Source organism: Humulus lupulus, chromosome 3 (genome assembly GCF_963169125.1).
Source record: "Humulus lupulus chromosome 3, drHumLupu1.1, whole genome shotgun sequence".
Lineage (NCBI taxonomy): Eukaryota > Viridiplantae > Streptophyta > Magnoliopsida > Rosales > Cannabaceae > Humulus > Humulus lupulus.
This window is the reverse complement of record NC_084795.1, coordinates 16,104,851-16,129,823: the sequence shown is the minus strand read 5'-3', so window position 1 is coordinate 16,129,823 and position 24,973 is coordinate 16,104,851. Positions and strand designations below refer to the sequence as shown.

The window sequence follows — 24,973 nt, the reverse complement described above, 5'->3', positions numbered from 1 at the left end:
ATGGTGAGAATGCAAATGCAGTGTCATGTCCTGTATGCAAGTCTAGTCGTTATGTATGAAATCAAATCCCACATAAACGAATTATATGGTTCCCAATCAAGTCACGACTTAAGCGATTGTTTAGTTCGAAGCACACTTCTAAAGATATGCGATGGCATAAAGAGGTACGAAAAAATGAAGCTGGGATTTTACGTCATCCTGCTGATGGGGATGCTTGGAAGCATTTCGACAATGTTTATCCTGACTTTGCAGCTGATTCCAAGAGTGTACGAATGGGGTTGGCATCAGATGGGTTTAAACCTTTCTCTAATATGACATCAACCTATAGTTTGTGGCCAGTGATATTAATTCCGTACAATATGCCACCTTGGGCTTCTCCTAATGGAACAAACTATCTCATGTCTTTGTTAATTCCAGGTCCTAAATCTCCTAGAAAAGATTATGATGTGTTCTTGAAGCCATTAATTGAAGAACTTAAAGGGTTATGGGATGGAGTCAATGCATATGATTTGTATGGTCAATGCATGTTTAAACTTCGAGCTGCAGTCTAGTGGACAATTAGTGATTTTCCCGCTTATGCATACTTGTCTGGGTGGAGCACTGCTGGTAAATTAGCATGTCCTGTTTGTCTTGAAGATACAAGATCTAGAAGAATAACTGATAAACAATGTTTCATGGGACATTGATGTTATTCGAAAAGAAACCATTCTTGGAGAAAAAGTAAAGAATATGATGGATCTACTGAATTACGTGGCCCTCCTAGAACTTTTACTGGTGATGACATTTTAAAGCAATTGGAAGAAATTCCTATTCATACCCCTGGTAAAGCACCAAGTAATTCTTCTAGAAAACGTAAGCGTGGAGAGAAAGAGCTGAATTGGTGTAAAAGAAGTGTTTTGTTTGAATTGCGATACTGGTCAAAGCTCTTGCTGCGTCACAATCTTGATGTGATGCATATAGAGAAAAATGTATGTGATAATATTATTGGAACACTTTTAGACATTGAAGGTAAATCGAAAGACAATTTAAAAGCACGTAAGGATTTGCAAAATCTTAATATTCGTGAAGAGCTTTGGCTGAAGAAGGACCCTTCTAATAACAAGCTTGAAAAACCTTATTCTAGTTACACTTTGACGAGAGAAGAATGCAAAGATTTTTGTAAATTTATTCAAAGTGTTAGATTACCAGATGGATATGCTTCGAATATTAGTCGATGTGTAATAGATAATGACAAACTAGGAGGAATGAAAACTCATGATTGTCATGTTTTACTTCATAAGATATTACCAGCTGCATTACTTCCTTTTCTGACAAACAACATTCGTGGTACTTTGATTGAACTCTGCCAATTCTTTCAAAAAATTTGTGCAAAAACATTACAAATTTCTGACATAGAAAAATTGAGAGATGGAATTGTAATAATTTTGTGCAAGTTGGAAAAGATATTTCCCCCATCATTTTTTACCATAATGGTTCATCTTTGTGTTCACCTACCCAATTAAGTGTTATTAGGTGGTCCAGTTGCTTCGAGATGGATGTTTGGGACAGAACGCCATATGGGTTTGTACAAGAAATATGTGAGAAACATGTCTCGACCTGATGGTTCAATAGCAGAAGCTTTTGTTGTAGATGAAGTTGTAACTTTCTTGTCAAGATATGTTTCTAACATAGAGACAAGATTCACAAGACCCGAGCGTAATTGGGATATACCTTCTCCAAATCATAAGTTAGAAGTTTTTAACTCCAATGTTCGTCCATTCGGGGCATCTACTGTCAAATTGCTTCAAAATTGGAGAAAAGTCGTTCAATGGTATATATTGAACAATTATGTAGATGATATCCAAGATTTTATCGAGTAAGTAACAATTTCTTTTCTTCTTCTAAATTATCTCAACAAAATATCATTTACTTATTCATAGAAATGAATTTGAATGTAGTGATCATATAAAGTTGTTGGAAGAAAAAGGTCTTTCAGATTCAGAAGTTGCCTTATAGCACAAAGAACAATTTCCTTCTTGGTTTAAGAATAAAGTAAGAGATTATCATTAATTGTTTTTTACTAAATTCTTAAGTTGTGACATCATTCATCATAATTCAAATTCTTTCATACTATAGGAGTCTCAAATGTGAGTTCAAAAATCACCTTTTGCCAATGATGATTTGTACTCTTTATCTAAAGGTCCACTTGAACGGTACAACACCTACCAAAGTTGTATTGTAAATGGTGTTCGATTTCGATGTAAAGAGCGTGACAATACTCTTAAGACACAATGTTTTGGAATTTGCACTGAAGGTGATCATGACAATATTAATATCCTATGTTATGGTGTCTTGATTGAGATTTTGCAGTTGTCATTCGTTTTAGATCGGAAGGTGTTCTTATTTCGTTGCAAGTGGTATAACTCTAATCCAAAAGGTAGATCAATTGTTGTGGATCATAATTTGACTTCCATCAATACATCTACTGATTGGTATTTTAATGAACCATTTATCTTGGCAACTCAAGCACAACAAGTTTTCTATTTGCTTGATATGAAGCATGGTTCAAATTGGCGGATTGTTCAAAAAGGAAATCATCGATCTATTTATGACATTCCTGAAATTATGGAAGAGGAAGTAAATAATGATGTGTTTCAAGAAGAAGAATCATTTCAATTGCCACCTTTTCAACCAACTGAGGATTTCATTGAAAGTTCATCTTTAGTTCGATTAGATGTTCCTTCTGTAACTCTTTCAGACCAACTTGTTTTTTTATTTATTTTTAAACCAAAATCAAAATGTTGACAAGGATAGTGACTTAGATGAAGATTTTGATGAAGGAAATATATTCTGTAATAATGAAACATTTCTCTCAAGTGATGACACTAAAAGTTCTACAAAATAAGAATGTGATGATGATGCAGATTCTTAATTCATAGTTAGTCATCTTGTCATTGATCAGTTAGTGCCTCATGAAATTTGTCTACAAATGTTCTTCCCCAACTAGCCAACTAGCCAAGCACCCTGTACACAAACAGAAATACAAGTACAGAAACTAAGGTTTGCAAAAACTGAGATGAAATAAGATATATAGACATATAGACATCCATATTCTTAATTCATAGTTAGTTTCTTAATATTTGTAAATATTGATTTACTAATCATTTTCTTTGTTTTATTTCACTGAATTTTACTCATGGCACCTGGTCGTCGCACCACTCGATCTACTGCTCAAAGTCAACAAGTTGAACCAGTCATTGATCCTCCCGCTCCACCTTCACAAGTTGTTCGCACTACTCGGTCGAGTATAGAGAATCAACAAGTTGAACCAGTCATTGATCCTCCTGCTCCACCTACACAGGTTATTCGCACTACTTGGTCGAGTTTAGGGAATCAACAAGTTTGTCGCACCACTCGATCTAGGGTACTAAGTCAATGACCTAGAACCACCACACAATCTAATGGAGAGAACACCCTCAAGGCTCCACACACCCTACTGTACAGGGTGAACAAGTCAATGTAACGACCCATTTTGATACCGAAGATGATAATCAATCTTCCCAAGTTCCATCTGGTAAATTTAATGTCTTTCATGTTCATTTCTTTAAATTTCTATTTATTTTAATTAAGATTATATTGTATTGTAGGACAAACATCTTCCTTTAAGCCACGTGGAGTTACTCGCAGCTTGACAACTACAACTATAGCTAGGGCATCATCAACTCGAAATTTGTCAGTGACTTTTAATGCGGAGTGTCGTCAACCAATTTGTACTAATGCTGAGAAATTTAATAATGAGATTGGATTAATTATTCGGAATCATGGTACATTTCATTATAAAGAGTGGAGAATGGTCCCTGAAGATGTGAGAGCTCCATTGCGACACTATCTTTTGGTAAGTCATTTCACAATATTACATTTATATTTGTAATATTTATAACTAATATTGTTTTATGTTATAGGAACATTTGACATCAACTTGAATGATGAGACAACTAAAAAATTCATTGATGAGCAAATGAGAAAAGCTTGGAAGGGTCATAAGTACAAGCTGCACTTATATTTCAAAGAAATTAGAGGAGAAAATGATCTTGAGATGGCCAAGAGCAAACGTCATCCAGACTTAAAAGAAGAACATCAAAAAGATTGGATGATTTTGTGTGATCGTTGGTGTTCTTATGAATTTAAGGTAACATTTTTTTATCATAATATTGCTATTATGATAGGAACAAGAGACCCAACATACTATTTACATATTACTATTGTTCTTAACATCTAGCTTTTTGCTATTTTTTCTGTTTTATTGAATTTATATTGTTGTATGTTTCCATGATTGTCCACAAATGTCGAACTACTGCTTAATTTTGAAATATTGTATTGGCTATAGATGACCTCTTTGTTGAAATTTCTATCTTTCTTTGACTGTGATACCCAATCAGTTGTTGTGTTTATTTCATTTTGGTTGTGGGAATGAAGTTTTTTCTGACTATGTAGTTGATGTAGTTAAGGTGTTTGATTAAATGTTTGAATGAAAAAATGAAAGCTAATGTTATTGTTTTGGCATCATCTACTCTTTCTAGTATTTGGCCCTACATAAACAACATCTACTCTTTCTAGTATTTTGTTTTGTCTTTGATTTACAGATTTTAGTGTTAAACTGTTCAATAAAGTTTGTAATAAATAGACATTGTGTTGTTCAAAAGAAAAGGTTGTGTAAATTTTTTTCTAATAAATTTTATTTGGATTTATTTCTTCAGGAAAGAGCATTAAAGAATACTACCAATCGATCAAAGAGGACATGGGAGTCAAAAAATGGTTCAGTCTCCACACCACGACATCACATTCGATGTGGAATGGTGTTAACTTCTCCTACCGGTCAAATTGAGACATGGCGTCTAAAGCATTATGATTCTGAGAAAGGATTGACTAAAATAGAGCTCGAGCCATTATATGTAAGTAATTTAAATTTTTATTTATTATATTTCTTACTAATAATTAATTAAATATATTATTAGGATAAAATGATGGAGTTAAGGGGTCAACATCCTCCAGAAGAACTGTCTGATAAAGAGATTATGGAGCGTGTACTTGGACGTGATTCAGTATACTTGCGAGGGTGGGGGCGGTCTCCTACTGTCACAACTTCTACTTCACATCGTGAAAATATTGTGGGTAATCAACCAACTTATGAAGAGTTAGTTGAACGACTTAATGATACAACTTCCCACCTTAATGCTACTAACGAACAACTTAGTGTGGTTGTGGATATATTTCGTCATAACAATTTGATGGCACCGCCTCCACCACCTCCAACAGACCAGGCTTCAGATGCAAATTTAAGAGAGTCACCATCTTTTTCAGTTCGGGAGTCACAAGATGATTCTTAGTTTATTTACATTAATTTACTAAGGAATGAACTTTATGAAGTTTTTTTTATTTTGGTAGGGGTAACCTTAATATGATAACTTTATGACTTATTTTAGTATTGAACATTATAAAGAATTTTAGCATTAAACATTTTATTATTGTATGGTTTTTTTCTAGTTTATTTCTAATATAGAACATTTATAAATAATTGTTATTATCTTTTACCTACATATAACCATTAAATTTGAACAAAATATAAATTGTGTAACAGACCAATAAAATAATGCTATGTGGGCTAATAAAATGACACCACGTAGGATGCCACATATAATGCCACGTAGGATGCCCCATATGATGCCACATAGGATGCCACATATGATGCCGCGTAGGATGCCACGTCATCAGCACGCAAAACTACAGAAACCATGTCAGCATACACGTAGGATGCCATGTCATCAAACACGTCACCTGATGACTCATCAATTGATTTATAACTTAGTGGGGTCCACTGATTCTTTTACCTACCAGTGTTAATAAGTGTAGGTAAAGACTCTTTCCCCACTAACATTTACCTACCAATCTTTACCAATTCAATATTGGTAGGTAAACCATATTACCTACCATTAAGCTAGTTTTACCTTCACTTACAATTGGTAGGTAAAGACCCCATTTTCTTGTAGTGTCAGCATCTTGGAATCCAGTTCTTCCTCATCGAATTCCAAATGTGGCTCATCTTCGGTCACATTTGGAGGAGGAGGCGGTTGAGATGGTGCAGCGCCAGTTGCCTGCCCAGTCTTCTTTGTGGTTTTTGCCATTACTGTTTCAACAATATCGTATCAAGCTCTCAATGAAAGCACCATTACTATTATTTTAAAATATTAAAATAATAGAAAAAAATAATTAATACACTAAAACAAAAATTAAAATCCAAAAATAAATTTAAAACTTTTTTCAAAACTTAAATTTATTTGAAAAAAAAGTTTTTAAATTTATTCCCTTAAAAATTTAAATTTATTTCAAAAAAATTCTTAATTTTTTTTTTATTTTAAGTTGTTTTAGTGTTTTAATTATTTTTCATAATATTTTAATGTTTTAAAATAATAATACATAATTAAAATTAAACAAAAATTAAAATAGATTTTTTTCGATTTTTTATTAATCAATTTTTATAAATAATAATTAATTTTTTTGACATGTGGCACTATAAAAGTATTGTCACATGTATCTTAGTTGACACTTAAATGAAATTTAACTTGCTTATTAAGTTTTAAATTGTTCTTGGCCAAAAATATATTTGGTTTTCTTATTGACCCTACAATAAGAAAGAAAGGATGAACCAAAAATAAAACTAAAGAGGTTACCAAGAGGACTGCCTTGGCATTGTTTATGGTTAAAGAAGCAGCTCGAAAACCAGTTTGATGTTTCACTATCTTCAGAAGCACATCAATAATGTCTTCTTGCTCTTGTTTTTCTCTCCTGGGACTAAGATGATCATCAATCACCCTTTGATAGAAATCATCCATCTGGTGGAAAATCCTTTCACGCCTTTGCTCTAAACCAGAAAGCTTGTCCCCAATCCACCCCACATATGGAAAGTGCTCAGCGAAAGAGAAATTTGCCAGGATGGTTTGGATCTCTTGAACAATTTCATGCACTTTCTCATCAGAAAAATTAGCATCTTTAAAAGTTGTCCCAAAAGCAGTCCTGAAAATCATGCTATTAGTAAGAGTAAACAGCTTCTCGGTAAGATCAACAGGAGAACCGGGTGAAGATGAGGAGTGATGAGATATGGAGTTGATGAGCATGGTAACTTCTTCTTCTCGGACTGATCGGTGTGAAAGTACTGTCTTCACACTGAACAGTTCAAGGACACAAATTTTCTTGATCTCTCTCAAAAAAGGTAAAGGTTGGAAAACACCTCCAGGAAGAGACCAAATAGCAACTAATTTTCTTTTTGAAGAGAAACCAGGATGTCTTCGCATGGTCACATTCATACATGGTAGGAATAAGTCCAAACATAATGAGCCACGCGCTAAATATTGATAAAAGCTTCCCTCCGAAGCAACAAAAGTGAAGACAGCTGGATGACGACAGGAAGAAGGCATTGAAGGAGGAGGTCGACAGGTTAAAAGCAAACCAATTCATTAGGGATGCTTTTTACCCTGACTGGGTAGCCAATCCAGTGTTGGTCCCAAAACCTAATGGGACGTGGCAAACCTATATTGACTATTCGGACCTCAACAAAGCTTGCCCGAAGGACTGTTTTCCCTTACCAAGGATTGACCAGCTCGTGGATGCCACGGCGGGGCATGGACTGATGTCTTTCATGGATGCCTATTCTGGATATAACCAGATTCCCATGCATGCCCCCGACCAGGAACATACGAGCTTCATAACAGACAAGGGGCTATACTGTTATAATGTCATGCCATACGGGCTAAAAAATGCCAGGGCAACATACCAGTGGCTCGTGAATATGATGTTTTCAGAACAAATAGGGAACAACATGGAAGTTTATGTTGATGACATGCTGGTCAAGTCTCAACTTAACGATAACCATGTTGACGACCTCGAAGAGTGCTTTGGCGTGCTCCGGAAGTATAACATGAAACTAAATCATCAGAAGTGCTCCTTCGGGGTATCATCAGGAAAATTCCTGGGCTTTATTGTAAACGCTCGTGGAATAGAAGCTAACCCAGACTAGATCAAGGCCCTGATCGACATGCCCTCACCTCGAAGTCATAAAGATGTCCAAAGCTTGACCCGCAGGATGGCGGAGCTAAGTAGGTTTTTTTCGAAATCTACAAACCGTTGTCTTCCGTTCTTCAACCTTTTGAGGGGAGGCAAGAAATTTGAATGGACAGAAGAGTGCGAACTGGCCTTCCAGGAGCTTAAAAAGCACCTCGCAGAACCCTCCATCTTATCAAAACCTATTACGGGAGAAGTACTGTACTTATATCTTTCCACTACCAAACACGCAATAAGTGCAGTGCTCGTGCGAGAAGAAGAAAAGGTACAGAGACCCGTATATTACATCAGCAAAAGATTACTGGGGGCAGAGTCGAGATACCCCTTGATGGAGAAGCTAGCTCTCAGATTAATTCATTAATCTCATAAACTTCGACCCTACTTTCAGGCGCACCTCATCCATGTATTGACTGATCAACCACTTAGGCAAGTCCTGTCTAAACCGGAGGCTTCGGGTCGACTTCTTAAATGGGTGGTTGAACTCGGACTATTCGAGATCTCCTACCACTCGAGAATGACCATTAGGGCACAGGCATTGGCAGACTTTATAGTGGAGTGTACTGGCATGACCAACGATGAAGTTTTAACCTCGGCCTACGAGCTGTGGAAACTTTACGTTGATGGGTCATCTAATGAAAATGGATCGAGGGCAGGGGTCATTTTGATTACTCCCGCAGGGAGCAGATTTCATTCTGCCTTAAGATTCGACTTCAATGCATCGAATAACGAGGCCGAATACGAGGATTTACTGGCAGGACTTCGTATAGCCAAAGAGCTCAAAGCTAAAGAAATACATTGCTACAGCGACTCCCAGCTTGTGGTTAACCAAATCTTGGGAGAATACCAGGCTCGTGGCACAAAAATGGCAGCTTACTTAGAGAAGGAAAAATCCGCATTGGAACATTTCGAGTTTTATGCGATCGAACAGGTTCCCCGAGAGAAAAAATCAAATGCAGATTCCTTAGCTCGGCTCGCTACTTCTGCCGAGAGTGATGAGCTAAACGTTGTGCCGATAGAACACCTCTCGGCACCTAGCATTAACGAGCCAGAGGAGGAAGACTTGTGTATGATTGAGTCTGAGCCTACTTTGATGACCCCGATAGTCGAATATCTCGAGACCGGAGTCATTCCAAAAGATCGGAACCAAACTCAAAAGTTAATGTATCAACTTCCCCGTTACACCATTTTGGACGAAAAGATGTATAGGAGGGGATATTCCATGCCATTACTTCGGTGCGTGACTCCACCCGAAGCCAAGAAGATCATTGAAGAAATTCATGAAGGGTTCTGTGGAGACCATACTAAGGGGCATAGCCTGTCCAAGAAAATCATAAGCCAAGATTATTTCTGGCCTACCATTAAATCAGATTATTTCGAGTACCTAAAGAAATGCGATAAATGCCAGAGGTTCGCCACGATTCCTCGAGCTCCACCATCCGAGCTGACCATGATGACTTCCCCATGGCCATTCGCGGTATGGGGAATCGACCTCATAGGCTCTTCCCAACTGGCAAGGGCGGTGTGAAGTATGCTGTAGTTGTCGTAGACTACTTAACAAAGTGGACGGAGGCTGAACCGTTGGCAACAATAACTTCCAAAAAGGTCCTTGACTTCGTGGTAAAGAACATCATATGCCGATATGGGATGCCGAGGAAAATTGTATCCGACAGCAGAACCTAGTTCGATAGCGACTTGTTCACCAACTTTTGCGAGAAGAATGGAATAATAAAGAGTTTTTCGTCAGTAGCTCATCCTCAGGCGAATGGCCAGGTCGAAGCTGTAAACAAATCTCTCAAGAGTTCGCTAAAGAAAAAGTTGGAGGAAGCAAAGGGACGATGGCCCGAAGAATTGCCCCAAGTCCTATGTGGGTATAGGACTACAGCTCGAACATCAACGGGACATACCCCGTTCTCTCTAGCATATGGTTGTGAAGCTATGTTGCCGATCGAGGTCGAAATCCCAACAATTCAAACTCACATTTATGACCAAAGCTCGAACCACACTCAACTCGAAGAAACCTTAGACATGATCGAAGAAAGAAGAAATGAAGCTCAGCTGAGGAACGCTGCCTACCAGCAATGAGCTACCAGGTACTTAAACAAGAGGATTCGAGATCGAAAGTTCGGTGTGGGAGATTTGGTGCTAAGGCGTGTATTTTTGGCAACGCGAGATCCAGCAGTTGGCGTGCTCGGGCCAAATTGGGAAGGACCCTACCAGATAGAGTCAGTCATCTGACCCAGTGTCTACAAGCTAGTGAGATTGGATGGGAGCCTGGTACAGCGATCATGGAATGGCGAACACCTAAGACCTTACTATCAATAGTGTAGGAAGGATGTTGCCTGTAACCATGCTTGTTTATCTGTACTGTTTTGCCTACTTTTGGATTTTATCAAATAAAGATTTATTTCGTCTAATATGGTTTATTTTTGCAATCTCTCTTAATCTAATAACCTATGATCACATTCATAGGATATTAAGGGGGCATTATTGGTATATATAAATACCACCAGCTTGAAAAATAAAGTAACATATACGAAATACATGCAAGTGTTTGGATATAACCAAATGCGCAAGCTAAGATTGTTTGGATATAACCGAATTATCAAAAACATACAAGTGTTTGGATATAACCAAATGCGCGAGCTAAGGTAATTTGGATATAACCGATTATCAAAAACATACAAGTATTTGGATATAACCAAATGTGCGAGCTAAGGTAATTTGGATATAACCGATTATAAAAAAAAACGTACAAGTGTTTGGATGTAACCAGATGTGTGAGCTTACATAGTTTGAATGTAACCAAATTATCAAAAGATAAATATGTTTGGATGTAACCAAATATGCGAACTAGATTAAAAATATGAGTGTATGGATTACAAACCAAACACGACCTTAACAGGTTTGGAGCAAACCAGCTAAAACTAATCGACGATAAGTTGAAACATAAACCTACTTCGAGATAAGTCGAGATCGAGGCTGGAGTATCTTATAAAAAATAGTTTCGAACTCATAACCTCGGAGAGATAACTGAGGACGAGAAAAAGTAACTAAACAATAAGATATAACTAAATCGTTTGCATTACAAACCATACAAGTACTTTCGGGTTCATGGTTAAAGTAATATCTTGCCTTGATGAATAACGAGATCGGAAGAGGATAATTCCAGCAAACGGTGCATGAATGCATTGAGCCTCGAGCCTAAATCCAAACTATGTTTGTACGAATAAATAAACATACGCGATGCTTTAATATAAAATGTGCAAAATATTTCAAACCAATAAATGAAAAGAATGAGTATTAAAAGAAAAAGAAATTGTATCAGCCCTACGGGCATAAATTAAACAATTACAAAAATGAAGGGACGCAGCCCCGAGGTGAGGTTCAAGAAGGAGAAGTTTCCTTAGCCTTCTCAGCATCAGCGACACTAAACCCCTCAGGATGAATAGCATGACTATCCTTCTGAGCAGCCTCGGTGGCGGCTCCCGAGCAGCCTCCTCCGCCTCAAGTCGAGCATTCCACTTATCTAGGAGCTTTGCCTCACGGGGGCCTAGGAAACTGGTATCGAGGTCGTCGTTATTGGCCCATATTCTGTACATTGCCAGATCGACCGCCTAGTCCTTCTTCTCTTTATACTCAGCAAGGAGGCGAGCCTTTTCACCCTCAATTATATCAAAAGTGGTGGCCTGGTCTTCTTCGAGCTTTTTATTAGCCTCTTGGAGCCGAGCGTTCTCCTTCTCAAGCTCCGCGAGCCTGGCATTCTCCTTCTCAAGTTCCGCAAGCCTAGCATTCAGCTTCCCAAGCTCGGATGCCTTGGCTTTAAGCTCCTCGGCTCCTGCCTCAAGCTTTGCATTTGTTGTCCTTAAGTCATCACTCAGTTTGAGTTGAAGATCCTTCGCCTCCTGAGCATAGGACTTGCTCGAATGGATCTCGTTGTTCAACTTATAGTTGAACTGGGCAGAAACAGCAAGAGTCTGACACAAAAAAAAAAATCATCATTAACACTCGGACCGTCTATAAATATAGCTAAGAAAAAAAGGAAGAAAAGTTACCGCGGCGGCAAGCTCGATACTCTTCTCGTAGAGGGCGGTGCAGTCTCGGGCGTTGTTCAAAAATTTCCATTGGGGAGCATCGAAACTGCTAAAGCTCTGGCCCACTCGGGACAAGACGTCCGAGCCTAGCGTAGCCCCATGGGATCCAGAAGCATTTTCAATTACATACTCCTCAACGTGAGTAGAAACCGACAGCTTGTGAGTTAGAGAAGCAGAAGGATTTTTGGGAGGTGGACCGAGTGTCGGGTGAACCACTACAGGAGGTTGACACTTGGCCATAACAGAGGCACCGACCTGTGAAGTCGGCACCACAGTGGAGCTCATGGCATGCGGAGCCGGGGGAGGAGGTGTCTTTTCGGTCCTCTTAAGGACCTTGGTAGGCCGGCCAACCTTTCGCGACCCCCTGGGGCATTTTCTCCTCTTGGCACCGCCACTCTCGAGGATATTTTCGAGGTCGGAATCCATAACACCTGCACAATTCCAATCGAGGTTAAGCATAGTGCTATCAAACTTGGAAGATATAAAAAGAACCAAGTAGAGAAAGACCTAACTGGAATTCTCCCCCGAGCTTGAGCTCGGAGACCATGAAATTCCCCCATCTTCAGCAGAGGCGGAGGGAGTACCTTCCCTATATGTGGATGTCAACCTCGAAAGGTCCCTATAATCATTGGTTCCGTATTGGACGGCTATTCCGTTCCATACCTCGTCCAGGCTATACATAGTATCGTATTGCCCGAGCCAGCTATCGAACCTATGAACCCGTTAATCTACCCAAGTCCACACATAGAAGTGGTTCCTATCGTCCTGGCACAACACTATCCTATCGGGTTTGTGTTTTAGTAAGGTGGGGAACCTCATTTTCGAGCTTAGGATGACTGTACCTTGATCATCTGAGCCCGAGCTCGAGGCTTCATCGTTGGCCTCATTCCCTGATTATTGGCTCCTCCGACAAATTGGAGGCGGGGGCCTCACCTCACTTCTCGGGGGAAGGGCGCCTGTTGGCAAGGGTACGAGATCCCAGCGCTCGTATTTTTTATTAGATCAGTCCGAGGTAGACTGGCCATCTTCCAAGAGCCCGCAAGCTCGAAGTTTACCTTCATGCAAAAGGTATGAGAGTGATCTCCTGCCATAAGGTAGTTGAAGCAGGGTCTCCCTACGCCCCTTCATCTCGTCAGAAGGAATGGGGCGATGATAGTTGGTTGGAAAATAAAATACAACTCAACTAAGTGCAAGCCTATAGATAAAAGTTCCAACATAGAGACAAAGGAAGTTGGGGTAATTACGGATCCGTCTGAAGGAATAGTATCATGACGGAGACAGGCCATCCGTGCAGAAGAAGGCCTTCTTAAAATCAGGAGGATGGTTGGGAAGATCCTTAAACATCTTTTTCTCATTTGGGTAGCTCAAGAGGTAATAGAAGCCATCTCCTCCCCAAGCTCGGGAGGGATTAATTTTCAAACAAAAGAGATACAATATCTCTTCTGGCGTGGGTCCTTCCCACTTCAGCTCGTTGTAAATCGACTTCAGGGCAGACAGAACCCTGTATGAATTGGTGTTGAGCTGGAATGGAGCCAGCCCAACAAAGTCTGTGAAGTCCTTGAAGAAAGACTTCAAAGGCAGCAACGCTCCCGGCTCCAAGCCGCATACCTCAACTTGTTATCAGGATTTCCATCTCCTGGGGCGCGACAGCTTCGCTCTTGTGAGGTAGGAGCTCGGCACCTCAAGGAGCCGGACAGTCTGAGACCATGGAAGGCCAGGATATCATTTATCTGACCTAGCGAGGTAACTGAGCTCCAGTAGTGCTCGGCCTCGAAGAACTCCCTCCTCGGCTGCGAGGTAGAGGGCTCCCCCATTAGTGAGAATTGAAGCTCTCCCGGGTTGTACGCGATGGTCACTTTTAGCCTATGGTCGAGGGGGATCGGCCTGGGCCCTGAATCAGTTTTCAGATAAAGAGCCTCTCGAAGGATTGTCCTCTTCTTTTCTACCTCGACGATTTGGCGGCGATAGTGAGCTCGGGTTTCTTCCTGTTTGCGCGCGAGATCGTATTCACGAATTAGACGTTGGTTCCGAGCAAACAGCGATTTTCGGCTTGGAGTTTTTGGCGAATACGGAATTGCCAGCAGCGACCTCCACCGTCTTTCCAGATTCTGTGACATCTAGCGAGAAAGAAAAAATGGTGAGGACCATGCATGCAAGGATTCAAGAATTACGAGCTTGGCAAGACAAGCTCGGAAAGTGCTTGGGTACGAAACAAGCTCGATCCTGGAGACCCGATTAAGGGTCAGAACGTGTATTCTATGAGAAAAAAGGAGGGGAGTGGATCTAATTTTTTAGAATCCCGAAATATCAGGGAAAAAGGTGACGGTTATTCAGAAATTGTAGTCTTGGGTATCGTGCATTCTTTAAAACCAAGATTTTGTACCCGATATCTTGGTGTGCAAGATATGTCTTTTAAATTTTGAAAACCCAGAAAAAAGAGACCTTGTTTGAGCTTGGTCTACATCAAAGCTGGATTTGGAACCAGTGACTTAAACATAGCGTGGAAACTTAAACTTAAATGCCTATCGGCCAGAGCTTCCTAGCATGTCAAACTAAAAAATAAACCAGTACGTTCCCAAAAATAAAAGAACAACACAGACAGAAACCGGCATAAAGGAAAACGAAAAGATCATCAGATACTTACACAATGATGGCGATTGCATAGAAATTATTGATTGAAGGAGAGGCTGCAGGTATAACCTTACTGTTTCGAACAAGCTGGCAGTCCTTTGTTTATTTGGCTGGGAGAACATGCAAAAGCAAAAAGCTCTCTGGGATGTCTTCTGGTTTTGTCCCTTTTCTTTTTTCTCTGATGGGTGTAAAATGAGAGGAAGAAGATGTCCAGGGCCTTATATATAGATAGTAAAAAGTGGTGAAAAGGGATTGATTTGAGCCATTGGCCAGAATCCTTATAAAATCTGACGGCCAGGGACAAATGACAAGATGGCACCGAAAAGGTGGCAGGCGAACGATTGTGGGCGGATTTCCAAGGTACTCGAGTACCTTGGATGAGCAATACCCAACTGACACGTGTTCACCCTGAAGTATGTGTGACAGTGCAGTTCCCGAAGAAAGTAGATCAAAAGTCTCATTCTCATAGGATTCGAACAAATACTTTTGAGGGGGAAAAATGTTATACCAAGATTTCGAACCTTAAGAATTGTGATCTCGAAAGCTGGATTCGTCAGGAATGGGCTCGTAATGTCTAAAACACGTGTCCGCCACCCAGGCACCGAACCTACAAAGCAGGGGCAACTTCGAAGATGGTTGCCTCGAAATCCTCACAATCTCGGATGACCTCGGATCAGGGGTTCCGAGCCTGACATAAGTATGAGCTCGAAGCCACATGATCTCGGGGAAAATGCTACAACTCGAAAGTCATTAAGAGACCTAGGTGGGCACGGCACTGACGATGTAGATTGATAACTTTGATTATCTTAGTGAGTCATTTTGGAGAGACGCCGTCTACATTTATTGTTGTAAATCCCCTATAATAAAGGGGTATTTATTATTCAGTTATACGCCCCCTGGTCTTCAGGAGATGTTTCCTTGTATATAAGAGTTACAGGCTTTTAATACCATTAAATTTATTTACATATACAGAATAACTTCCCGAAATGTGTGGGATAGTATTATGAGATCTCCTCTATAAATAGAGAAGTCATGTACCATTGTAAAGGACCGAAATTTTGTGATCTGAGGAGAAACTCTGGAGAATTCATTCTTGAGGAATTTCCAGAAATCATCTTAAGTTCTAATAACAAAGACTCGTGGACTAGGAAGAGTTAACTACTGAACCACGTAAAAAATCCCATTTGTTTTATTTTATTTTTCTGGCCATAACTATTTATTGTTTTCGTGCTCTTTATTCACTGTTGACGAAAAACGGCGTCAACAAACAAATTTAAAAAAAAAAAGCAAAAATATTGTATATAGTATTTAAAAAAAATTATATTTTTTATTTTAAGAAAAATTCGTTAAACCAAGAATTTTTTGGATGTACACTTTTTACGTATAAAGATATAGTGTATTCTATTTTTAAAGTAAGCTATTTGTTTATTAGTTTAAAATTTAGTATTCATTATAATTTAAATTTTACTATTTTTTTATGTTTTGATTTATATATTATGTATGATGGTTCTAGTTTTAAAATTAAATAATGTTTTTTAATTTTTTTTTAGAAGAAATATTCAAAAATTCTAAATTAAAACTATGAATTTAAAAAAAATTATTTGATTAAATTTTAATTATTTAATTTTAAAAATTAAAATTCAACAAAAAGTTATATATAAATATATATTATTTATTTAATGCTTAAAGAAATTTAAATAAGTAATTTCTCATTAAAAAAATCTAAACTACAAAATAAGAAATATGTATATTTATGTCTTCTGTTACTATTACATATATGTTGGGATAAACTAATTATATTATATGAAAAAATAAATAATTAATAAAAGAAAGAAAAAATAAATTTAATCACATAAATATTTTTCGATTATAGTTTTGAAAACATAATTGATAGAGTAATTCAAATACTTTAATATGAAATTTTAAAATATGTGATGATAAATTATTATGACTCATTTATTATTTTTTATTTATATTTTGAATTTATTTATTTTATTTTGATGACTTTATTATTATTATTTAATTATTTACCTTATTTATATGACTTTAAAACTAACAGTGTAAGATTACAATAAAAAAAATGTGAAATCTAACGAAAACTAACAATCTTTATTAAACTCAAATTTGTAATATATAAAGATATTAGTTCTTAAGATTTTTATATATATGAGTAAAACATATATGGATTAATAAAAGAACTAACGAATCGAGCCTAATAAATTAAAATCAAGTGGGATTAAAAATTGGATCTAATTACGTAATAATTTTTTTAATTAGTTAAATTTTATAATTATTTATGATTAATTAATACTAAAACTTGGTAATTATCAAGTTTTTCTCGGAAAAAAATTACCTGCTTACTTGTAAAAGTAGGGCCTCACTGCTGTGTTTTTTTATTTAACTTTTAGCTTCTTCAAAAGAAACTTATGGTACTAGTGCGACTATTTGTTATTAGGGCGAAATATGATTCTAGGACCACCTTTTTTTTGGGCAACTGTCAAAGTATTAGGGGCGACAATGTCTCCCCTGAGGTTTACTCATTAGATGCGACATTGTATATCTTGTCATCCCTAATAATGAATATTAGCGTTGACTTATTAAGGGCGAGACCCTGATGTCATTAAGTGCGATTTCGGGAGTTATTAGAGGCGACATCAGTTGCCACTAAATATACTTTTTGTTGTAGTGTTGGTTTTTCTAATTGAGCTTTTTATAGTATAATAAAAAGTTAAAATATGTACATTGGAAACTCAATCAACGTGTAAAAACTAAAACATAAGTTTAGTAGCCCAGCCAAACAGACCATAATCGTTTGTTGTGCTTATTAAAAATGTTATTCTATAGAGAATGATTTTTAAGGTAGTAATTTTCAATCACAAAGATAAATGTACATGCACATAATATTCTTCCACTAATTAAACGTGTAAATTGCCTATATATGATGAATGGAAACTTAATTTGGAGGAGGGTTTTGTTTTGTTTTCTTTACCGCAATAATCAGTAAAGGAAGGAGGAGGAGAAGCGAAACAAGCAAAGCTGGTTGAGTTGAGCATATTAAGATATTCCTGATAAGATTAGTCTTCTTCTTTTGTATTAAAGGATAAAAGTTGTTCTCTATTTTCTTCTTTCCTTTTCCAGCTATATATCCTCGATCGTAAGTTTTGCAAGTATATCCATATTCATGTTGTTGTTGTTGATCGAGCTGCATATATATGCATTTCATGTGCTGATTATAGAAATGTCCTATTACAAGGCACGCTTTAATTATATACGTGCGAACAAGTTAAAGTCAATAGCCATCTTGGACCTGCAAGTGCAAAGTAATCGTGAAATTTGTTTTCACGGCATGAAGTGTGGTAACACTCACAAAGTCAATATATCCAACTAAAAGTGAGTAAATTCATTTCCATGGCTTATAATTATCTTAATTTGGATGGCTGTTGAAGTGTTTGTGTCATGTTGAGCTGTATGCCCGGGCTTTTTCTTTTTAGAGGTATGATTAGGAGGAAATTATGTGTGAGATATGGAGATTAAGTTTATTCCTTTCCTTTTATAAATATGAAAATTTTAAGATTTTTTTTATTTTATGACTTTTTCCTAATTTAAGCTAGTTGTGTGGAATTTTTTTCCATATTTTAAAATTTTCTTTAAATAAAGACATATTATATATATATATATTAATTAGTATTTAGAGTTTTGTTTTAATTTTCAAAGCTATTTATCATTTCACTCAAATTATTAAAATTAAACATGTGATTTAATATCTCTTCTATATAATAAATGTGTAGATAACTGAAATTTTTTGTTTTAATAGTTTTTTATTTTTTTCATATTAACTTTAACAGAATATTCTTATATTTAACAAAATAATCTTATATTTAACGGTAGTTTGTAAATACTTAAACTTAAATCAAATAAATTAATTAATTAAAAAAAATTAAAATATGATACTTTTAAGATATTTTGCAATGATAATTATTTAAAAATAATAAATAATTAAACAAATTAAAATAAGATATTTTCAAATATTTTACAATGATAATTATTTTAAAATAATAAGTAATTAAATAAATTAAAATATGATATTTTTGAGATATTTTACAATGATGATTATTTAAAAATAATACAATCATATGTTGTATAGCTTAAATAAAATTTAATTAAACTAAAATTCACTTATTAGAATAATATCATATTAAACATATAATATAATCTGCTGTAAATCAGCAACAAATTATTATTTTTTTAAATAGCTAGCAAGAAATTTAATTTTAAAATCTACGTATAATATTTAATATTACATTAAACATATAATATATAATCTCTTGTTGTCACTCTCAAATTCAAAAACTAAAAAAATATAAACTTAAACAAAAATAAATAAATTATTTAATTAAAATAGAATATTTATTTCAAATTTTATATGACATTAATATAAATTTAATAAAAATTATTAATAAATTCTATAATAAAACTTAGCAAACGTGCATATTGCACATTACTTGTATCTAATATATATATATATTGTTACACCCAGATTTCGAGACCCCCGAGATTGTGATCTCGAAAGCTGGACTCGTCAATTGTGTGTTCGAAATATCTGAAACGCATATGCATGACTCAGGTGTCGAACCCTCAAATCAAGATGGCAACCTCAAAGACATTTTTTAACCTCGAAATTCTTTTTGAGCTCGAAAGAACTTGGCATCGGGATATACCTGATGTCGGGTGTCTGCGGATCAAGTAACCCGAGCTTGGCATAAGTATAAGCTCGGAGTGTGATAGCCTTGGTGGTATTTATCCGCTCTGAGCTGGTCTTGGGGAAAGGTGCCTAGCTCATAACTTATCTATAGACCTGGACTGGCTTGATGCTGATTGCCGACCTCAAACGGCTTAGTGGGTCATCTGATGAGACGCAGTCCATGCATTTAAAAAATATTTATTGTTGTAACATCCCAACATTAAAGGGATATTAACAAGTCTGTTATATGCCCCCTGGTCTTCAGGGGACGTTTCCTTGTATATAGGAGTTACAGAATTTAATATCATTATTTTCATTAATAAATAGGAGTATCTTCCCGAAATATGTGGGAACGAACTTTGAGAACCCTCTATAAATAGATAGATCATGAACACTTGTAGGTGACAGATTTTGGATATCTTGAGAGAATTTCTGGAGAATTCATCCCTGAAGAATTTCCTGAAATTTCCAAAGTCTTAATCAAATTGACTCGTGGACTAGGCAGAGTTAACTGCTGAACCACGTAAAATTCTTGTTGTGTTACTGTATTATTCATCTGCGCCATAGTTCCTATTGTTTGTTCGCTCTACATTTTAAGTTGACGAAAAACGGTGTCAACAGTTTGGTGCTTTCATTGAGAGCCTTAAGTAATACAATCCCTGATTAGCTATGGCCGCGGATGATCAGAATATTCCTGAAGAAAACTATCCACGACGCCCTGGGAAGCAGCCGATGACGAATCTTGAACTTGAAGAGAGAAGTGAGTCCTGCGATTCTCGAGGACCTCCAGCACCTTCGGCTCCCAGGGACGATGAGGACATGTACTATAATCCCGAACGGTATTACCCCATTGTGGAACTTGAAAACCGACAGTTAAGGAAACAGTTGGATGAGGCCAAGAAGCGGAACGAGGAGTTGGCTAGGTTAGCCGCAGAGGCACAGGCGGCTCAGCCTCAACCTCCGCAGGAGAACCAAGCCCCACCTCTGTGGGACGTTCATGTTCCTCCCCGCAGGCCTCGTGGGTGACCTTCGAAAAATGTTGTCACAAGAAGAATGGAGCAACCTCCACCACCGGCAGAGCAACCTCCGCCACCATCAGAGCAACCATCTCCCTCGAGGCCCCGAAGAAACACTCGGGCTAGGGCTCCGGTTAACTCAACTGCAGAGTTACCAGCAGAAACTGGGAATAACCGAGCCCCTGCAGAGGCTCGAACTCAAATTCCCGGTAACACACAAAATGTTACCGAGTCAACACAGGCAAACTCGGGACCATCCAGGCCCCGAAATGGTTGGCAGCCACCGTCACCCATACGGTTCCCTCCATCACCAATAAGATACCCCTCACCACCTCAGAGGAACGCACAACCAACTCAGGGTGATGAGGAAAGGCGGGCAGGATAGAAACAGGGGAATAGAGAGGCTACTAGGGAACGAAGAGGTGCTCAGCCTACAAGAAGCCAAATGTCTCGATCTCTCACTGCAGAAACGAGGCAGCATGAAAGAAATCCATCTCAGAACAATCATGCGACAAGCCTCGCCAGTGACGACTCAAGGGACACCAGATCAGTCAGCATGTATGATAAAGGACGTAGAAATACTGGAAACCAAAGGAACCACTCCAACTTGCGGGAGCACCTGAATCAGAATCGGGGTAGTGGTAATCAATCGAACCCAGACATGAGAGATCGCCTAAATGGGCGCAAAGATCCCCTACGAAGATGCGAGCCTGAAATTATGATCAATGATGGCCAATTTCAGGCGAGACCACCTGTGGACCCAGTTCAAGAAAAAATTGATCAGTTGGAAAGGGCATTTAGACTCTTGCAAAATGAGTGAGGTCGGAGTTGGGACGAGGATTCTGATGAGGAGCTCGAACCATTCGCTCCCCATATTTCCAACACTCTATTTCCTCAAGGGTTTCAGATTCCTCATGTCCCACCTTTTGAAGGGAAATCCGACCCGTACAGTCATTTGAGTACATTTAACACCATAATGAGAGCAAGTAATGTGGGTTACGAGCTCAGATGCATGTTATTTCCAGCATCGCTTACAGGACCAGCAAAAAACTCGTTCGAAAAATATAAGAGACATTCAATCACTTCTTGGGATCAGCTATCAAAATATTTCAAGAAGCAGTTTAGAGCCATGATCGGGGTAAGACCCGAGGCGTCGACCCTGACCAACGTTCGGCAATAGCCAAGTGAAACGTTGAAGAGCTACCTTACAAGGTTTAATCTGAAGGTCGCTCGAGCTCGAGATGTAGAATACAGTGGTCATCTAATGGCCGTCCAAGTTGGGGTAATGCCGGGAAGTCCCTTCTGGGATGATATGCAGAGAAAGTCTGTGAGGTCCTTGACTGAGTTTAATAGACGAGCTCAGAGGATTGTCAATGTAGAAGAGGCGAGGTCAACGCTGAATATGACATCTCAGTGCATAACTACAACGATAAACATAAACTCAGCCTCAGCCTCAGCCTCAGCAGACCCATCAGCCTCGTAACCCCCTACAGAAAACCCTTCCAAAAGGAAGAAGAATGAAGGAAGTAACCCCGAGGGGAAAGGGGGAAAGAAGAAGAAAGGGGAAAGGTATTTCTCCGTGTACAAAGTGTACACCAAGCTCAACGAGTCTCGGGAGAATATATACCTGGTTAATGAAAACTAGCTCCCTTTTAGGCGTCCAGACCCCATGAGAAATCAGTAGTCCAAGAGAGACTCCAGCAAGTACTATTGATTTCACAGAGATACTGGGCACACTACTGATGAATGCAGGCAGTTGAAGGACGAGATCGAAGGACTGATCTCGAGAGGATACTTGAGACAGTATGTCAGGAACCAGAATAATAATCAGGCTTCTACTAGCCAGAGGGCAGCTGCGCCGCCGCCTGCTCAAAACAATAACTCCCGAGCTAGAGAAGAAGATAGAACCCCTCCGATTGATGGAGAAGATGTGATAACCATCTCGAGCGAGCCTCATCTCGCAGGATCCGCAAAGAATGCCCAAAACCGATACGTGAACGAGCTAAAAACTGGGGATGGGTCCCCTTATGAACCCGAACCTAGAGCTCCAAAGTACCAAAAGATTAAATCTCAGCCAATAACCTTTACTGAGGACGATGCATCCCATGTTCAGTTTCCCCACAATGACCAACTGGTCATCACTCTCCAGCTCACGAATAAGAGAGTTCACCGAGTTCTCATTGATAATGGGAGTTCAGTGAACATTCTCTATAAGGCCACCTTAGAAAAGATGGGACTCGCGCTTCGAGACCTAAAAGCTTGTGCAACAACATTGTATGGTTTTTCAGGAGAGGGGATTGCCTGTATGGGGTCCATTGAACTCCCTGTAACCTTGGGAGACTACCCAGTCTTAGCAACCAAGATGATGGAGTTTGTAGTAGTGGACTTTCCATCAGCCTACAACGTGCTGCTCGAGAGACCCGCCCTAGTAGGGCTGGGGGCAGTCTCGTCTGTAAGGAATTTGGCCATTAAGTTCCCAACTTCTAGTGGCACCGGGACGTTGAAGGGAGACCAGTTAGCCGGGAAGGAATGCTATAGCATTTCCATAAGAGGAAATAAGCAGGCGAGCGCACAAGCGCTCGTCATTATTCAGAATAAGGATGAGGCAGTCCTAAAGATCGATGAAGAAATTGACCCAAGAGTGGAGGAAAAAACTGATCTTGAACCATTGGAAGAGCTCGAAGAAGTCAGGCTCGAAGAATCAGACCCCCCGAAAACGGTAAAGGTCGGTAAAAACCTCCACGAAGAAACCAAATAGAAATTAATTTGATTTTTGAAGAAGAACCAGGATGTCTTCGCATGGTCACATTCGGACATGATAGGAATAAGTCCAAATCCAGTGAGCCACGCGCTAAATATCGATAAAAGCTTCCTGCCAAAGCAACACAAGTGAAGGAAACTGGATGACGATAGGAAAAAGGCCCTTAAAGAGGAAGTCGATAGGTTAAAAGCAAACAGATTCATCAAGGATGCTTTTTACCCTGATTGGGTAGCCAATCCGGTGTTGGTCCCGAAGCCTAATGGGACATGGTGAACATGCATTGATTACTCGGACCTCAATAAGGCCTGCCCTAAGGACTGCTTTCCCTTACCACGGATCGACCAGCTCGTGGATGCCACGGCAGGGCATGGACTAATGTCATTCATGGATGCCTATTCTGGATATAACCAGATTGCCATGCATTCCCCTGACCAGGAACATACGAGCTTCATAATAGATAAAGGGTTATATTGTTATAACGTCATACCATTCGGGTTATGCTGGAGCCACTTACCAGCGGCTCGTGAACATGATGTTCTTCGAGCAAATAGGGAACAACATGGAAGTTTATAATGACGATATGTTAGTCAAATCTCAACTTAACAATAACCATGTTGATGACCTTGAAGAATGCTTTGCCGTGCTCCAGAAATATAACATGAAGCTTAACCCTCAGAAGTGCTCTTTCGGAGTATCTTCAGGAAAATTCCTGGGTTTCATTGTAAATGCTCGAGGAATAGAAGCTAATCCGGATAAGATCCAGGCCCTGATAAACATGCCTTCACCTCGAAAACACAAAGATGTCCAGAGTTTGACTGGCAGGATGGCGGTACTAAGTAGGTTTATATCAAAATCTACAGACCGTTGTCTTCCGTTTTTTAACCTGTTGAGGGGAGGCAAGAAATTTGAATGGACAGAGGAATGCGAGTTGGCTTTTCAGGAACTCAAGAAACACCTCACACAACCTCTTATCTTGTCAAAACCCATTATGGGAGAAGTTCTGTACTTGTACCTTGCTACGACCGATCACGCCATAAGTGCAGTACTCGTACAGGAGGAGGAAAAAGTGCAAAGGCTCGTGTATTACGTCAGTAAAAGGTTACTGGGGGCAGAATCAAGATATCCCTTGATGGAGAAGCTAGCTCTTAGCCTAATTCACTCATCTCGAAAGCTTCGACCCTATTTTCAAGCGCACCCCATCCATGTACTAACTGATCAACCACTAAGACAAGTCTTGTCCAAACCAGAAGCTTCAGGTCGACTTCTTAAATGGGCCATTGAACTCGGACAATTCGAGATCACCTATCATCCAAGGATGACCATTAGGGGGCAAGCCTTGGCAGACTTCATATTGGAGTGTACTGGCATGGCCAACAATGAAGTTATAACCCCGGCCCATGAGCTGTGGAAACTTTACGTTGATGGGTCATCTAATGAAAATGGATTGGGGGCAGGAATAATTTTGATCACCCCTGCAGGAAGCCGATTTCACTCTGCCTTAAGATTTGACTTCAATGCGTCAAATAATGAGGCCAAGTACGAGGCTTTACTGGCGGGACTTCGCATAAAAAATGAACTCAAAGCTAAAGCAGTACATTGCTACAATGACTCCCAGCTAGTGGTTAACCAAATCTTGGGA

At 38.8% G+C, this 24,973-nt stretch overlaps 1 pseudogene; it reads right to left on the bottom strand.

The window, feature by feature from the left end:
- The window catches only part of LOC133823689 (cytochrome P450 71B35-like), a 49,458-nt pseudogene that overhangs the window by 21,639 nt on the left and 2,846 nt on the right, over positions 1–24,973 (bottom strand).